Source organism: Larus michahellis, chromosome 11 (genome assembly GCF_964199755.1).
Source record: "Larus michahellis chromosome 11, bLarMic1.1, whole genome shotgun sequence".
Lineage (NCBI taxonomy): Eukaryota > Metazoa > Chordata > Aves > Charadriiformes > Laridae > Larus > Larus michahellis.
The window spans coordinates 12,643,349-12,656,324 of NC_133906.1; the positions used below are offsets into that span (position 1 = coordinate 12,643,349).

At 45.4% G+C, this 12,976-nt stretch overlaps 1 long non-coding RNA gene across 1 annotated transcript in view; it reads left to right on the forward strand.

Annotated features, from left to right (window-relative positions):
• Positions 1 to 2,467: 2,467 nt before the first annotated feature.
• LOC141749871 (uncharacterized) overlaps positions 2,468 to 12,976 on the forward strand; it is a 51,383-nt gene continuing 40,874 nt past the window's right edge. Inside the window, exons 1-2 of the long non-coding RNA XR_012589488.1 lie at positions 2,468 to 2,810; positions 5,691 to 5,925. This is a non-coding gene — a long non-coding RNA (uncharacterized LOC141749871). The remainder of the gene's footprint in view (positions 2,811 to 5,690; positions 5,926 to 12,976) is intronic.

The window sequence follows — 12,976 nt, forward strand, 5'->3', positions numbered from 1 at the left end:
AAAGTTTTCATTGTTCGAAGTTGGTAAAAAATTAGCAAAAGCCTTGAACAGGTGTCGTGCTAATGACGTCTCACCAGCTGCTGACGAAAACAAGCTCCCTCTATTAGGAAAAGATGATTTTAAATCCAGTAATATTCAGTGATGTTTACCAGGAAATAAAAGATGTTGGCTCCTTGCTGTAAGTGAAAAGAAAAAAACCATGAATACGTGTGATTATTTTTTTTTCATAATTTTTAAGGAAAAACTTAAAACAACGTCCGTATTATTTTTGCATTTCAAACTCTCTGGGAAGCGGCAGAGCAGGCTGTAACACGTAATGCAAAGTGAATTGAAAAGAAAATCTGGGATAATTGATTGTTAACCTCAGAAAAAAAGGTAGGGGCTTCTTTTACTAGACAAAAAAAAAGTTTAGACTAAACTTGCCATTTTGAGATTTTTTTGCTTTCTGTGAGCCTTTGAGGACTAATTATTGCAAATGCAGTCAAGGCACTAATCCATCCAATGCTCAGAGGTCAAAATGCTTCATCAGATAAAGGGATTATAAAATTTCTAGAAGATTGGTTCAGGTCATTTCAAAGTTTTAGTGGTTAAATTTTATTTTAGCAGTTGCTAAAATGAAACAAATGGGTGATTGTACTTCTGCAGCCACCCAGCATGTTGACCCACGGACTGCGGAACAAAATCCGCTTTAAAGTATTTACTCTGTCCCACAAAGTGAGCAGTTCTTCAGGGCTGGGGGGAGCAGAGAGCCATTTTGTACCTATTGCAAATCTGGGAATTCCTGTTGGAGATCAGAGCGGCGGGCAGCGGATGCAGCGCGGCTCCAGGAAAAGCAGCCAAGTAGGGGAAGGGCCAGGAGAAGCCATCCACGGCCGGACCCGGCTCTGGGAGCGCAGGGAATGGTGCTGGGTCGCAGCTCCGCACGGCGTTTCCCAACAGGGAAACGTTTCCCTGTCTGTGCACGGCAGGATCCGATAAACCCCGGGGCAGAGTGGTCTGAGGGGCGGAGAAGCCTCCAGTCTCGGAATAACTGACTCCTCTTTATTTAGGGATTACATTTTAATTCCTACTTTCGGATAGGGCCAGGAATACACGTAGTCACTAATTAAAGTAAACAGATGCATGAAAGATGTGCTGAAAAATACCTGTCTGTTTGCCAAGGGGATGTGTGAGATTATGGCGAGGGTGTGAATGCACTTTGCTGGGAATTTCCCAGTCGGTTGTGATTTTCAGTATGCTTTCCCATTAACCGACTGGTTTGTGCAGGTTGGAAAGGAAATATTCGAAGAACTGTATGAGAAAACACAGACAGCAGTGCTAAGCGCTGTGTGTCCCTACAGTCAGAGTGTATGTAAGCACTAGCGTTTTTTCTCGTTAAAAAATACACTTTAAAAATATTTAGATGCCTTTAGGAATTATAACCGGAGTAACCATATCTGGTGTGAGCAGCGCCTTTGTCAGTGGGAGGTGACGTTGCCTGCGTTAGGCAGCCTTCATCCCCCAGCGACGCGGCGCGGTTTACTAATAAGGCGCAGGTCATTAGTATGAGGAGATGAGCTCGTTGCTGGAAGGGGTCCAGGGGCAGCCGGCTCAGAAACCACCGGTAGCGAGACCCCGGGGCGGCCGGGGGACGGGACCCGCGCGTCTGCCGGGGGCCGCTCGCTGCATTTCTCACCTTGGCAAATCTCTCGCGGCATCTCTACGGGAACTTTGCAAATTGGTCGGCTTTGCCTGAACAAGTGGGAAAAAAAAACAACCCAATGCTCCGAGCATGAGAGCAAAGGTGGAGGGGCAGGAGGGAGCCGGCTGCCGCAGGGCTGAGCCCGATTAAATCATCTCTGCGGGGTTCTCCCCGTGGTCACCGGGACAGGGACTTAGTGCTGGTACCCGAGCGGGGCCTGGAGTCGCCGAGCCCGGCTCTATCCCACCAAACACGCTAAAAACCCAGCGCAAAATCCCCATTACCATCTCGGGGCCTTGCTGAGAGCCTCACCCAGCTATCGGAGGTTCTTCAGTTCCCATGTGCAACCTGGCTTAACGATCAATTTATTCTTTAATGATTCCCCTTCAGCTGATGTGCATATGAAAGCAGAGACAGCTATCAAACTGCAAATATTTTCGCGTGATACCCGTGGTAGAAAATCGCCCGTTTTCCGTGCAGCAAAGCCACTCTCACGCGCTCAGGGAGAAAAGCGATATATGAGCAGGAGAAACCAGGCAAAGTTTTAGCTTTAAATGATAGGAAACTCAGCATTAGCCTGCCTTAAACTGTGTCAGAGTGGGAGTCTGAATTTATAACACCCTTGTAAGTACTACTTAGCATTTAAATTTAGGATTTTCTCTGTGGGCGATGCTAAAGACGACAAGTGTCTGCGAAATGGGTGGTATCACACTGAATATGACCTTTTGGCAAGCCCTGCATTAGCAGCCTGCTGTCAAGTTCTCCTCGCTTCTCGCTTCAAACCCCGTGAAAACAAAGCTGCTCTCGGCGCTCGGGAGGTGTGAGGCATCGCACGTGCTGCAGGGAGACCTGCTCGGCGCTTGGGGAGAGCTTAGCCTTAAAAAGGGGCTGCTGAGATACCACCGGGGCGGATAAAACGTCATTGCTGAGTGCTAGGGATTTTGTACGCTCTGTGTTTCATCATCTTTAGCATGAAATACGTAACTCAAAGCACACAAGGGAGATGCGCTCGCTGCTCTGAGCCGCGTCAGCCCGCGTGCCCAGGTTTCCTGTGAATTTTCTTAACTTTTACCGGTGCCACGTGACTGCGCCAGAAAACCCTCACCGTAGGATGTGCTTTCGTTCGGAGGTAACGTAAACCATTTCCAAAGCAATATTTGGCTGGGTTACTCACCTGATTTTACCAGAGAAGCAGTTTTTATTTTAGATATTTCAGACTTTGATTTCATTTGGTTCTGATTTTAATTAGTTAATTACGCTGTTAACTCTGATCTAAGTATCTGAGAAGAAAAATAGCAAAAATTTTAATTAGCTTACTGCAGTACATAACTACTTTTCTTCTAAACTGGCGGGTAATTGACCGTGCATTGCCTAATATGATTCGTTTGGTAGTTAATTACTTCACTCACTGGATAAACGAATGCTTGTAAGCAATTATGTCACGATTCCTTGGGGAAAGAACACATACATGAATGTCTTCACCTTACTTTTCCCACGTGCCGTAGTGAGTAGGAAACGTGCCCCGGAGCCCCCACTGAGGTGCCTGTGGCATGGCAGAAGAGGCTGGCGCCCGGCGCTGCTGGTGGGATGGGGGTGCCGGGAGCAGCCATCTCCAGCGGACACGGGGGTTGTGTCACAGCTCCGAGCAGCGCCTGATCCGAAAGCACGGCCGCGGTGCACTGCAGAGACAGCGCTGGTGGGGATGGTGCAGAGCTTCCCGTCAGCTCTCTGCCCGGCTGCGAAGGGACACGGAGCTGGTGAGGGGTCTGGGGCACAAGTCTTGTGAGGAGCGTCTGAGGGAGCTGGGGGTGTTCAGCCTGGAGAAAAGGAGGCCGAGGGGAGACCTTCTCGCTCTCTACAACTCCCTGAAAGGAGGGTGTATCCAGGGGGGTCGGCCTCTTCTCCCAAGGAACAGGCAACGGGACAAGAGGAAACGGCCTCAAGGTGCACCAGGGGAGGTTTAGGATGGATATTAGGAAAGATTTCTTCCCTGAAAGGGTTGTCAAGCATTGGAACAGGCTGCCCACGGAAGTGGTGGAATCACCATCCCTGGAGGTATTTAAAAGCCGGGCAGACGTGGTGCTGAGGGACATGGGGTAGTGAGGGTTTTGTCAGTGTTGGGTTGATGATCTGAAAGGTCCCTTCCAACGGAGACAATTCCGTGATTCTATGACGTAGTATAAATGTAATTTGTTGAAATCACAAACATCTGTGATACCATTAATGATTGTCCCGTGGCCTACAGTTAACCCTCTGGTTCCAAGCTGCTCTCTGGCAGACCTCCTTGTGTTCTCCTTGTGGCTCAGGGGGTGATGGTCCTCAGGTAGGACCTCAGCCAGGCTGCCCGCCCCGCTGTCACATCGAGTGTCCCAGTTTTGAGGTGAAGGGGAGAAATAAAAGCTTTCCAGGGAGAAGCCATCGTGACCGCTCAGCGCCTGTCTGCAGGGACACTGGGATTCACCTGGCAGAGGGAACCGTGTGGGAATATCCTGGTGCCCAGCCTGGGGAAGCCTTCGTGTCTGGTTTTCATCTGCCACCTGAAAATTTGGCCTCTTAAAATCTTTTCAAGCAAATGCCCATAACTTCCAAGGACTTCAGCCTGGAAGGACGTGACTCGCCGCTCTAGCCAGACTGGCAGGCTCTTACTGCAGCACCACATACTTTTTAAACTGAACTTCTGCCCTCTTCATGACCTCGTGTCTTTAATAGCTTTGCTGTCATTGATTTTCGGTCTCGTTATTGGTTTATTTTTGTATCACACAAGTGCTCAATGAAAACAGACTGCCCAGGAGAAAAATGCCGCTTGCATTGGTCAGTCCTTTGTTTGCTTGCATTAGTGAGGGGTCCACCTCGATCCTTTAAAAACAAGGAGGAGGAAAAGTAGCACAGAAAGAAAATCAGCAGTGAAGCAAGTTGTTATACTTTGTCATATAGCATACGTCAGCGGCAGGGGAAAGGCGACTGCGAATCGTGATGTTGCTCTGCCTCCGCTCTCGTAGCAGTTTTCCTCTGTAACGTTCTCCTGCTGAGCTCTGCTGGGGGCTTTGGAGGGGAGACCTCAAAATAAAACTGAAACAAATTAAAAAGGAAAAAGCATTGTCAAGCCTGAGAAATGGTATGCTTTGCTAAAATGAAACCAGAGATTATTGAAAGAACCTGATGCATCTGGGGAGGACACCCCAGTGTGGGTCCTGGCCGGGGCCAGCCCTTTGCTCCCATGGTGGCAATGCCCCTGCCCTGCCCTGGCCACCGTCTCTGCCTTCGGGATGCCGAGGGAGAGTCACAGCCTTTGCATTAATAGGGCTACTGAAAAAAGTTTCCACTCTATATGCTTTTCCAAAGGGAACTGTGCTAATAGCAGAACTTACTGAGAGCAAGGACAGGGCGTCACCTGCAGCAGTGGAGGCACTTTACAGCCTGTATTCAAACAAGTGTTCAGGACTGTCTCGTAAAACTTGGTAGTTTTCATCCAGAGCCCATATCAGCAACAGAGAGTTGCACTGGTTTTCTGTGTCATAAATTGCTGCTGTAGGACGTGTATCAACTCTGCAAGTCAATAGGTCTGCATAATTGATTTGAACAGAAGTCGTCGTTTGCATGCTTTTTTTAAATATGAAAAATGAGAAGCTGCTGACTTTCTGAGTAACTGGCTCAACAAATTTTTGCTGGGCAAGCGGGCTACAAGGCTATTTGTTTCCCTACTGATGTATGAGTTCACAGGAGTCAAACTGACTTTTAAATCCCTCGGGAGATACATATAAACTTGCCAGGAGGAAAGTTTCACTCGTGCTCCTCTTTGCCATTTCACCTTCTTTTTCGCTTGAGTTTGTTTCTGTTGAGCTTCCTGTTTGCTTTTCCCTTTCAATATTCCAGAAAAGGTGTCATGCATATGTAGATAGTTTGCTGAAGAATATATATTTATAGTTGTATAAACTTTGTATTTTAAAACATGAAATCAAAGGATATGTATTTTGCTGTGCTCTTTACTGAATTGATGTTTTCTCTGAAGCAGCTGCACGGCCTGTGAACTTCAACACACGTTTTCCAGTGGCCTCGGTAAAACTGATGCCTGGAGGATGCTCAGTGAAGTGCTCTGGGGAAGGAGCTGGACACAAACCCCTCATCTGCTGGGCAGAGCCTGGGTGCCCTTCGCTCCTCGGGGACAGTCTGACGCCGGAGCGTCTGGGTAACGCGCCCACCAGCGCCCACGGTGTCCTGGGGACGGGAGCAGCAAAGCCGTGAAGGTGTGTGAGTATGTCAATTGGGCATTTGATTTATCACTATTGTGTCAGCGCGTTTTATTACACAAATGTATACTGCTGAAGACTTCAGAAATCACCATGTTTTCACTTGCACTCACACACAGGTGTATATATATACACGTGTGGGGAAAGGACTGAGCTAATACCATGGTTCCAGGTATGAGAGAAATTTGAGGTCTGCTAAAAACAGCGAGCTCTTCTATTTCCCATATTGTGTTACTGTCAAAAGTAAAATTGAGAATGGCACAGAGTTCTTGAGCCTCAAAAGAGAAGAAAAATTGAGAAAGTGTTTGCCTCATGGAAGGTAAATAAGGTAAGACATTTTGGAAAGGGAGATGAGCTGTAGGTTGGATGAGATGAGGTAATCAAGAGTGTGAATAGGCTGTAGAAGATGTACAGAGATTAGGTGCTAACGCACGTTAATTTATGAGTTTTGGACAAAACCCAGAAAGGAAGAAAATCACACATGGGGTTGAAATGCCAAAGCAATAGGAAGGGGTTTATGTCTGAAGTCTGAAAGCCTTCATGAATGATATGGAGAGAAATGAGCGCTGACCCATCTAACTACATCATCCTCGACGTGGAAGGAAGCTGAGATCACGACCAGTCGCTGCAGTAAAAAATCTGGGGAGAGCTGGCCATTGCTTTGCTCTTTCGCTCGGGTAAAGACCCTGAAGCAAGATCCTTACAGCCCTCGTGCAGAATTGGCGGTGCGATGCTAATGGCACCGCTGCAAGGGCTCATGTCTCCTACAGCCTCAGAGACAGGAAAAAATGCCCCCGGAGCACTTTTCCAGTAACTGTTCTGAACCATAACATGGCTTTGAAATGGCATGACTTCATCTTGTGCTTCTGCTTGAACACCAGAAACGGCCTTGAGAAGAATTATTTTAATTTAGATCTCATTAGTATGGTTACATAACTAAAAATATTCTATGGTAAAATATTTCAGAGTTGGAGGGAGGCAGTTCGGCATGGGGGAGAACAAAGCCTGTATTCTGCGGCGAGCATGTCCGACTGTGACATTAAACACAAACAGCTATTTTCCATCTCCGTGGAAAGGCTTAACATATTGTGGGGACTTCCAGCACTCACCGCTCCGTTAATGTGGTGTGACCCATAGCAAGTTATTATAGGGAGAGGGGGTTTTTCCTCCCCCCCACCCTCCCCCCCTTTTTTTTTTAATACAAAGAAACCCAGTCCTCTTATAGACTTTTGCTTAAATTGGATTTTCTTCCTCTTTTAGCATGTGTTTCATTTCTCCTCACTGCTGGGACATTTAAAGCAGCAAATCTGCATGGGGTTAATGCCTCAGTACACTAAAAAAAGCAGAGGCTGGCAAGGAGGAGTGGGAGAAAGTAGATCAAGAGAGAGCGCTTTGTTCCAGTTCAAGTGCTTGAAGTATGAGGGAGCGACTCATGCTGTTACTGGAGACTGAAAGGATTTTGTTAAAGGGATGGGATCTGATTTTGTTTCAGTTTGAAATTTAGTGTCTCTGACGACCAGCCCAATAATGTGGGAAGGTCCCTTTCCGCAAATGTTTTCCTGTGTAGGGGCTTCGTCTGCTGTCTTCTGCACCATTTGAGATGGTTGCCATAACAAATTTTTTTTTGCAAAATTAAAACTTTCTTGGAACACTGAGGGTATTCAACACTAGGAGATCACTAAAATCTCGATCCTCATTACCGTGGACACCACTAATGACCCAATCACTTACGTATTTTGCAGATAGATATATTGAAATATTAATTCCCTCCTGCTCTCAGGAATAAAACAGTGCTGGAACTACATTGGAGCATATGAATTATTTCTTGCTTCTCTTAATGCTTGTAACCTACATTTTAGATCTCCACTCCTATTTAATACATTACATTTTCTTTCCTCATGGGGAGACACAGGGAAGACGCCGGGAGAGTTGCGGGGGGAGGCTTTTGCTTTCTAAGAAAGGCCTGAAGAGAATTTAGGGAGTCTCAAATATAACAAGGGCTTTAGAGGAAGGAAATTCCTTAGCCGCAGATGATTTTGCCCAGGCTGGCCTACGTGCGTCAGTGTGAAACGCATCCTTCCACAGCTCTGGAGCCACTGGCACTGCCCGTGCTGTGGTCACCGGCGTGTGACGCTGCGAGAGCATCCCCAAGAGCCTGGAGAGCCCTGGGAGCGCAGCGTCCCTGGCGCCGGGGTGGGGACGGAGGGTGGGAAGTGTGGCGGGGGGTGGCTGGGCGTGATGCTGCTGCTACGGCGAATGCTAAAGCAAAGGGAATTGCAGAAGTAACGAGGCTAGCGCTCGTCTCTCCGAGCGAAGACGAAACATGACCCAGAGAGAAGGGTGAGGGATCTGGCATCTGTAACGCGAAAATTGCCAGAACTTTCTCAAGAGTCGTATTTTGATTTGGTTGTTCCTTGCTGGGGATGGGGAGCAGCTCAGGCTTGGCAGATTAGAACTGTTGTCATCTCATTTTCATGTGCTTCAGTACTTTGTAATCTTGGCAAAAGGAAGGTGCTGAAGGGGGTCTGTTCTTGAGTTTCCAATTCTTGTATTTCCAATGTTGATTAAACAAGAAAATCTGCTACAAGCCTCTTCTTGTTAGATTCTTCAGTCCTATTTCAAGATCAAATAGGCTTTGAAACAGGTCTGGATAAGCTCGCAGGCTTAATCTGTTTGAAAGGTATAGATTGGGCAACACGCTAGACGTGACAATAGATCACTGCGTGGATCACAGGCGCCCTCCTGTCCTCCGAAGATAACTCAGTCATTTTCCAGGATTGCCTGGGACGCAAATGTTCCGCCGCTTGCTGTACAACTTGCACAGCACAGTTGTACCTGAAGGCAGTTGTTTAATGGAAACATTCAGTTTGCATTTTCTGCCACTAATACTTGAGTGGGATCAACATTATTGAGGCTAATTAGAATTCGGCGAGAACTGATTGTTCATTAGAGAGAGGAAAAAATGTTCCGCGGAGCCCTGGGTTTGGTAGAACTATTTCACATAATTAAGCAATTCCACATCTTGGCATTTTATGCCTCTTGTTATCATTGCACTTTGTTAATAAGTTTTTAATTGCAAATCATCTCTATGTCACAAATTACACTGTGTTTACTGATCAGCAAAAATGCCACGATAACCAGCTTGGATGCCAAGTCCTTCAAAAATACTAGCTGCCAGCTTCTCTCTCTTACGTGGTTTGGCACTAAAATACCTTCAGGTTACTTAAAATATATTGATTTCCAGTTTAAAGTGTTATGGACGGCACAGAACCTGGGCTAAGGCTCCAGGAACAGGGAAAGAATAGCTTTCATAACCACCAGACGTTTATTCATATGTCGTAGACCAGCCAGTTCATCCCTGTCTCCCAGATGTTCTGGTTTATATTCTGCATTGCCGCCATGTATGCTGTGCATACCTCAAACTTATGAAAAGTGGCTCTTAATACAATTATTTAAGATAGTTGCATATTCAAAATTACCTGTATAGAATTTGCGACAGGTTGAGCAATAACAATTTCTCCTAAAATTTACGTTGTCTGTTTGTTTGTTTGTTTTTAAATGAGGCATCCAGGCTGACTAAAGGACAACTGTTTTCTTTTAAAAAGCAGGATAAAAATTTCAGAAAGTGAGACTCGTATTAGTTTTAGAGAGGGTTTTAGCTTTTGGTGGGTTTTTTTTGAATACGAAAGAAATGTTTAAAAAAGTTTTATCTCGAGTTTATTCAGATTTAGGTATCATTCAACAGCTGAAATGAAAATATATTAAAAGTTTGAGGTCAAATAAAGTATTTAACTCAAATTTAACTTTTAACACTAGAACCTGTTACACAGCAGTGGTGAGAATTCGGAGAACAGTAAAGCGTAGGTGTCCTCCCGCAGACTGTCAGAGCCAAACAGGGTGCTGGGTCCCCGCTTCCTGACCCCTGAAAGAAATGCAACGCGATTGTGAAACATTCAGGGGGTTAATTGAGATTAGCTTATTAGTTATTAACATCAGGCGCTGGCTTTTGGCCACAAGCGCTTGCGTGAAGATGAGGTTGGGATTTCTTTGATCTGGGAGACTGACGACAATGCAATTAGGAAGCCCTGAATTTTTGCCCTAATCTGTTGACTTTTCTGTGAGATCTCGAGCAAACATTTATCCCTCATGGTTAAGTGACTGCATCTGTAAAATATCTAAACACTATTCATTAGAGCCCTTCCAGCCCAGCTGACAGGAGCTTCGCGGCTCTTCTCGGGCTCGTCTTGCTCCTCTGCCCCCAGCCAGGCTGCCCAGGGCCCTCTCTTCAACGAGGCACGCTCCGATATCCATAGAGTCACAGAATCATAGAATCTCCATGGTTGGAAAGGACCTTTGAGATCATCAAGTCCAACCATACACACACACAAAAAAAAAATTAAAAAAAAAAAAAGCTTACCTTTAAAGTATTTAAAAGCAAATGAAGTCATTCCAACTTTAGTTAACCTTAACGTGTCCATTTCTTGCTCAGATTATAAAAATACTTGCGTGCTTTTTAACCTGGAAAGTGTACTCTAAATACACTCTTAACCACTGCAGGGTAAATTGCGATCCCCTTAAATCATTTCCAATTATCCTAAACTTTCAAAATACACTGCTGGGTCTCATTCCTTTATCTGAAGTAGCCTTATCAGAAAATAATCTCTTGCTTCAGATGAAGAGTGACACCAGATACACAAAGCACTGCTGGATTTTACTTTTTACCATTTCTTTTCCATAATGTATATTCTGTCCGGTGCTTTGGGGGTCGGTTGCTCCCCTCTCTGATCAGAAGGGACGTTTGCTGCAGCCAGATTTTCCTTCTTTCCCTTCGTCAGCCCTCTCCAGTGGCGAGGACATCATTTTCCATCTCCAAAGGACAGGACGATGCCAGAGCAACCTCTGTTGCGCACTTTCTTTCCAGAGGATGTTACTTAAACCCAGCTGGGCTGTGTGTGGCTGGAGGCGGGGGGATAAAAGGTACCAAGGCAGCCAACACTCAATATCTCAGCTGCCACTCAGTCTTGTGAAGAGAGTTGGTGTGCAACGCTTCGCCCTGTTACCAAACACATATGTGCACGGGGTATTTTCCTGTGCAGAACATACAGTTACTACTGCTTTTTTCCAACACCTACAACTTCATTCTTTCTTACGTGTCAGAAGCTTTTTTGTTGCACCACTCTGATTCAGTGAGAAGTGCTGTTTTCATTTGGGTTTCATCACGTGCCCCTCTGCATTTTTCCAATTCACAGATGCTAAATTATATGCACTGGAAATAAACGTTAGAGTTACCTGAGCTGCTGCTGGGGCCGAAGTGTGCTTTGGCCTCAGTAACCACACACCAGGGAAAGCTCGACAAGGCTCCACTGTTTTCATATCATACTTAATTTCCTTTGGGTCACTGCAGGAACGGGTTTCCCTGGTCAGGGCTGAAAACATCCCTTTAGGAAATACGGTTTGCAAAAGCTGCGTGCATGGAAGCTCACCCCAGTTTCTCACAAAAGAAAATTATAAGATATTGAAGACTAGGGGTAATTAAAAAAAAAAACAAATACAGGTTCCTCTCATTTAAAAATAATTGACGTCTATCAATCCTCATGCTGGAATTATTCCCCATGAGTTAATTCTTTTAAGATCCAAGATTTGGAAATACCAGCTACAGCATGTGAGAAGAGCTCCAGAGCAGGTAAAGACAACCAGCTCCACGTTTAATATTCCTAGAAGGTCAATTAACTAAAAGTGGCAACTACAGCCTTTGGGTTCCCTTTTAACTGGAGGCAATTAATTAGGTCAGCAGTGAAAGCAGTTGCGTAAGTACTAGGTGTTACGAGAGGAAGCACACCCTGGTAGTCACTGCCGTATGCCCAGAGAAATTCCTGCAGTAGCGTCCATCCAACAGTCCTCAACACTGTAACTAAAGCATCAGTCACTGGCTGCTCAGGAAATTCTGTGTTTGGAACAGGAAAGGTGACCATCCATAATTTATCTTAAAGGACATCCTTTATTTTCTCCATTATGTGGAGAGCAGAAGGAAAGTTAAGTGAATAAAATAGTAAAAACCCTGTAGGAGTCAACACTAAGAAATGTGACTGTTCATACAATTATTATACTAGTGCAGAATTCAGCCTGAAGACCCCCCAGTCTTGTGACAAAAATTATCCCAAAATTGGGGAAAAAAAAAAATTCTGCACGTTTTCATGAGACCGCATTGTACCCCTGGAGTACAAATAAAGCGATGCCCGCAAATGCATCTTTTTGCGCTGACAGCTCAAATAAAAAAAAAAAAAACACAGCATAACAGAAAAAACTTCTCCAAGGCACATCTCTTAAAAAGAAGTGGAAAGTATGTGTTTCTCAGAATGAATGGCAATATTATTTTGCCTGTATTAGTAAAGACAGCAATCATCATTGGCATAAGGCTTGTTGTAGTTTATACAGAATTTTCTTGGTTGCCCTTGATAGATTGTCAGCTGCAAGGCAGCATGCAAACAGGGCAGATATTTTAACATCAACCTAGGGAGCATGGTTTCTAAGAATAAAATTCTTGAAACGGTTTTTGTGGCGAATCAGCAATCAAAGAAGTTTTCTGTTACAGCAGCACCGAGAGCGTGCCGGTAAATCTGTGCCCAGGCACCGGCCCGCGGTGCCGGGGTCAGCAGAGCCATGTCCTCGGAGCCACCCAGGGCTAAAATTACCTCTCCTGGCGAGCTGGAAGTGTCACAGCTTTGCCTGCAAGAGTTAGTTTCTCTTTCAGTTAGGGGAAAATTCATGGACTTGGGCTGAAAATGCTGTATTTTCTCTGTAGCTAACGGTTCGACAAGGCATGGGAAATTCTAAATGTTTCACTGTGAAGTAATTTAAAGGAAAACTTTTTCCGTCTGCTCTGACATAAGGCTATCGATACAGGGTGTTTCTTTGAGGAATATTCTGGACTGAAATGTTGAGTGAGCCTGCCCATCCTCGGGCTCTTTTTTTTGACTCTACAGAATGTCTTATGCCCAGTCCAACTGCAAACGGAGCAGCACAAACAGACGGTTCCGTATGTGAATCA